General features: G+C 47.7%; 1 long non-coding RNA gene across 1 annotated transcript; it reads left to right on the top strand.

Annotated features, from left to right (window-relative positions):
• The first annotated feature begins 273 nt into the window (after positions 1-273).
• LOC142077211 (uncharacterized) lies at positions 274-4,866 on the top strand. The gene is made up of 4 exons (XR_012671626.1): positions 274-492; positions 2,543-2,606; positions 2,989-3,162; positions 4,206-4,866. It is a non-coding gene; the product is annotated as an uncharacterized LOC142077211 (long non-coding RNA).

The raw sequence follows: 4,866 nt of genomic DNA, 5'->3' as shown, positions 1-4,866 counted from the left end.
GGCTCAATCCACGTTCTGTTCAGTGGAGTCTTCAGTCTAGGACTTTTAAGGAAAAAAGTTGGTCCTTCCGAAAAAGGGCTAGTCATTCATAGGCTCGAGGCATAGACTTGGAGAGCCGCTTAAGTACGTGATCAGAATTAAAGCCAAATGTCGCTTCGTGTTGCTGCTGTTGGCCTTCACTTTCGTTAATTTCCCCGCTGCTCCGTCATGGTTGGGAGCTCTGAATCATCATTTTTTTCACTCCCTAACGCATTTTTCTCCCCAAGGAGAGGCTACGTTTAAAAGTTACTTAGTTTCCTCGCAAATGCATCGGTCAATAAAACGGAGTTATGATTATTAAAACCACACAAATGACACCGGTCTTACAGATCTGGACTATTTCTGAACACGTGTTCATCGCGTGCAGATGTCATTGGGATACGGATCACCTGCATTTCATGCTCTGACGAGACAATCTGCTGAGACAGGGACGAGCTCCAAAAGAAAAAAAAGGTACAACGTCAAGGTTTTGTTTTGTTGTTGGTTTTTGTGGGCTTTTTGTGTTTGTGTTATTTTTTGGTTTGTGTTTTTTTTTTTTTTAAAAAGAGTGCGATGTTGACTGGTGGCAGCCTGCAGAGCTCTCTTGCTGCCTGACCTCTCCTTTTCTTCTCTGTCACTCCTCTTTCGTGGCTGTAATTTTCACTCGGGTAGTTTTAGAAGAGCGATTTAGTTCCTCGCCTGTGTAGATGTGCTGGTAATACCTGGAAGGTAAATGCTTGAACCGGTAGCGAATAACTTGGCTACAAGTAGAATTTCTGAAGGAAGAACAACAACAGCAGGAAGCAAGTAGCGAGTTACCCCAAATTTGTGTGTGTCAAACACATCAAAGTTTTATTGCCAAACATTGTTTGGCAATGTGTTCCAAATGGCTCGTTTTGGTAAACTTAAATTTTCAGGAAGTTCAGGGTTGTGTGTGGAAAAACGTGCCCCTCTGTCTAGGTGTCCTGCTGCGTAAATAGCATCAGTCAGTAGCACATCCAGCGGCAGGGCTGCTGTTCCCTGCTCTCGATATTGCCGTAGTAGTGTTGTGATATTTCGACCTAAGAGGCAGGTTTAGGAATGGAAGGAGAATGCCTGCGTCCTGCAAGGGCTACGAATGCCGACCCTTTTCTCTGCCTGCTGCTTTCCTGTGCGTGAGATGAAACTGTATTGTTTTTCTCCCTTGTTCCCGGTAGAAATATTTCTGAAGCTGTCGCTGCTGTGGGTTTGCAATGTGCGTTACTGCGTTTTTGTAGAGTTCTAGTTACGGATCGTTTCTGCCGCGGCAAAGTGTCAAGATACGGTTTTCAGTTTAAAGCTTCAGAAGCTGCATTCGCTGAAATCGGCGTAGGTGAAGCTGGTTGTTGTGGTTTAACCCGGCAGGCAGCTAAACACCACGCAGCTGCTCGCTCGCTCCCCCTGCCCCCAAAGTGGGGTGGGGGAGAGAATCGGAAAAAAAAGTGAAGTTCGTGGGGTGAAGTAAAGACAGTTTAATGGGACAGAACAGGAAGGGGAAACAATCGTAACGATAAAAGAATATACAAAATAAGCGGCGCACAATGCGATTGCTCACCGCCCGCCGACTGATGCCCAGCCGGTCCCCGAGCGGCAGTCGCCGCTGCCCGGCCAACTCCCCCAGCTTATGTACTGAGCGTGACGTCATATGGTACGGACTGTCCCTTTGGCCGGTTTGGGTCATCTGTCCTGGCTAAGGTCCCTCCCAGCTTCTCGCTGGCAGGGCATGAGAAGCTGAAAAGTCCCCGACTAGCGTAAGCGCTACTTAGCCACAACTAAAACATCAGCGTGTTATCCACGTTTTTCTCGTCCTAAATCTAAAACACAGCGCTATACCAGTTACCAGGAAGAGAATTAACTCTATCCCAGCCGAAACCAGGACGCTGGTCTTGCGCATGATCCCGCTGTGCTCGCAGGGGTGCTCAGTGGCTCCTCATCAAAACAGCGAGGTGTGTGTGGACGTCCGTAGGGTTGCGCTAGGGGTCTGGGGGCGTTATGTATTTTTGCTGTTGGAAGACGGAATAGAGCGTGTGCCTGTTAAATCTAACGATGGTCGAAGGTTGGGAGGGACCCTGAGCAGGTTTGGTGGCACAACTGCAGTTTTCAAAGATCTCGACCGTTTGGAGAAACGGCCTGGAAAAAAGGATTCCTCTTTTGCAGCGAGTTCGCGAGGACAGACGGGTTGCCGTACTCTTTAACAAAAATACTCAACTTGGGACGTATCGGGTGAGGAAATCGCGGCTCTACTTAGGCTTGAGAAAACGTACGTAGGTGTCTGTGCCTGTCACCTGCGCGTCTCTAGGCAAGTGAGTTCTAAAGCTGCCGATGAGCCAAAAGAAAAGGCACGGTTGTCTAAAACATGCAGAAGCTCTAGTGGCCTGTCTCAACAACTGCACCAAAGATGATGCAAAATACTTTCTCCTCCACTCAGTTGTAGTCTTCACAGAAAAGGAAGCTTTGTGCTAAACGTGTTTGTTTTTTTTTTTTTTTTTTCCTTTCCTCTCAGCAGAATGTCAACTGCCGTGAAAGTACGAGACGGATGGAAAGGATCCATAGTGGTCTGCAAGTACAAGGTATGCCTGTGATGTGTGTCTGCATTTTTCCTAAGGTGCTTGTAGTGTGGACTTTACAGTTAACACGAAGAATGTGGCAGCTCTCCTTCTATCTGATTTTTTTAACATGAAATATTTTAACACAAATACTAAAAATAAAGGTCTGTTCTGGAGCGTGGTACGCCTATTCAAGGCTTGCTTTCCTTCGTCTGTTTTCTCTTCCTGAAAGCAGAGTCTTCTGTTTCTGTGCGCTTGCTATTAAAGGGTGCTGTGAAAATAATGTTGGACTAGAAGAGGAAAGGAACCGTTTGTAAGAGTTCGGACGTTCGGGAGAAACAGGCTTTGTTTTCACGATAAAAGCTTTATGCTTTTTCAGTCAGTCAGTGTTTAAAATACCTTACAGGAGCACTCGAAAACCTTACTGAGATACTGGCATCTGTGCTAAAAGCAATCAAGGTCAAAGAAGAGGCGTGGACAACACGGGACAAATCGGCGTCGCTTCGGTGTGTTTTCCAGGCTTTCCCGAGAAGCGGTAGCAGCCTCGTAACTAGCGACAGAGAGTCCTGATGTGTTTTCGGTGAGTTACTGATTCTCTAATGTCCTTTTTCCTAACCTGCAGCGCGTAATTTTGACTTCGGGTGGAAAGAGATTTTCCAGAATGGAAATCTTTTTCATTCAAAGGAGTTGCCTTTTACAAACTTCCCATCAGAATGGATCTTCAGAGATGACGTGCTTGGCAGTAGAAGTCATCCGCAAGGAGACTTTTCACTCTCTCTGGAAAAAAAAAAGGAGTTAAGTCGATTTCCTTGCAAGGACCCAAGCGCAGCACATCTTCCAATAGTCGACGTATGGCTGATCTTTGGTTCTCGGGTGTAACGGTCGAGAGATCGTAAAGACGCGTTCCTCCGCACGCTTGGGTACAGCCAACAGCGTTAGCAAACCTGCCAGTCCTTTTTGGTAGCCTGATGTATTGCAGCACCGGGGATTTGATATTCCCCACCGCCTGCCCCCCCCCCCCCCCCCCCCCAAAAAAAAGTAAAACCGTATGGGAGATCTCTTATCTCACTGATTTTTCTATCATAAATGAAATTTTAAAAAGAAAGTTAAAATTGTCTAATTTCCAAACTGACTTGCGTTGTTTAAACTGCAACTGCCAAATAGCTGTAGTGTATAATTTATTAGGTGTGCTTAAGCAGTTGGGTAGTTGCTCTAAACGTTTAAAAAGAGAGGCAACTGAACGTTAGGGGCTTTTTTCCTGATCTTTTGGCAGAGTGCTCTGAAGCACTTTATTTCTGTCTCGCTTTCGACGGCGCGTTTCCCCGGCAGTTCGGTAGCATCGGTCTCGGCGCAGCTGGCCAGGCGTCCCTCCTAGTCATGTCACACACGCAAAACCCCTGGTCAAACGATAGCTGTGTAGCTTGGAGGTAGATAATTTAACGGTATGAATTCACAGCTACGCAATTTCAATGAACGCAAAAGGAAAATCAAATATTTTTATAGTACGAGTCTTCTCATTGTACGTCTGTAAGCGTGCGCACGCCTTTTTAGCATAAAATGAATTGCTGAGATTTGTTCTTTCTTTTTCATTTTACTCTTCAAAGTTTTACGCTTCACTTTCAGCTTTATCGGCCAAGCGAGCGAGATGCGCAGCAGCAGCAGCGCAAGGGCTGGAGCTGCGGCGGTGGATCCGTGAGCGTAGATGCTGATTACGGCGCGCCCTTGTCCTGCAGCCTCACGGGGTTATCTCCCTGCAGCGGTGCTGTAAGGAAGGGACGAGGCGTTTTCCGACACCAGCGAGAGCGTTTACTTCTCTGCGAAGAACGTGTTCAGAATTGTGTCAATTAGTCTTCACGCCGATTTTAAGCGTTCGAATCGCTTGAGCTTTTAAAGGCGGCGTTGTATTTCGAGCTGACCCGTTTGCCTGGCACCCTCCTTTAGCTCGACTGCTACCCTCTCCCTTATCCTGACCGAATTCCTCTGCTGCCTTCGGTGCTGTTTTTTTAACGTGCTGAAATATCCGTTGGGATTTTTGTTTTTCAGATGCCTCGCTGTGAGCGTCCCGTGGTGCTCAGGAGAGACCCCCGGCCCAGGTTTGCCTGCCGGTCGTTGGGCGTGCTGAGGGTGAGGGGCCGGCTGGCAGCCTGCGGGACGGGGGCTGGGGGGGGCTGCAAGCGTTTGGGGGGGCCGCCCCTCCTTTATCTTTCTAGCAGAGCCCCCCTTTTTGGCGGGGGTGCGTGCGTACATACGTAAACGGCATTATTAAAGTAACGAGCTGCCGGTT

Source organism: Calonectris borealis, unplaced genomic scaffold (assembly GCF_964195595.1).
Source record: "Calonectris borealis unplaced genomic scaffold, bCalBor7.hap1.2 HAP1_SCAFFOLD_176, whole genome shotgun sequence".
NCBI lineage: Eukaryota > Metazoa > Chordata > Aves > Procellariiformes > Procellariidae > Calonectris > Calonectris borealis.
This window is presented reverse-complemented; position numbering and strand designations above follow the sequence as displayed.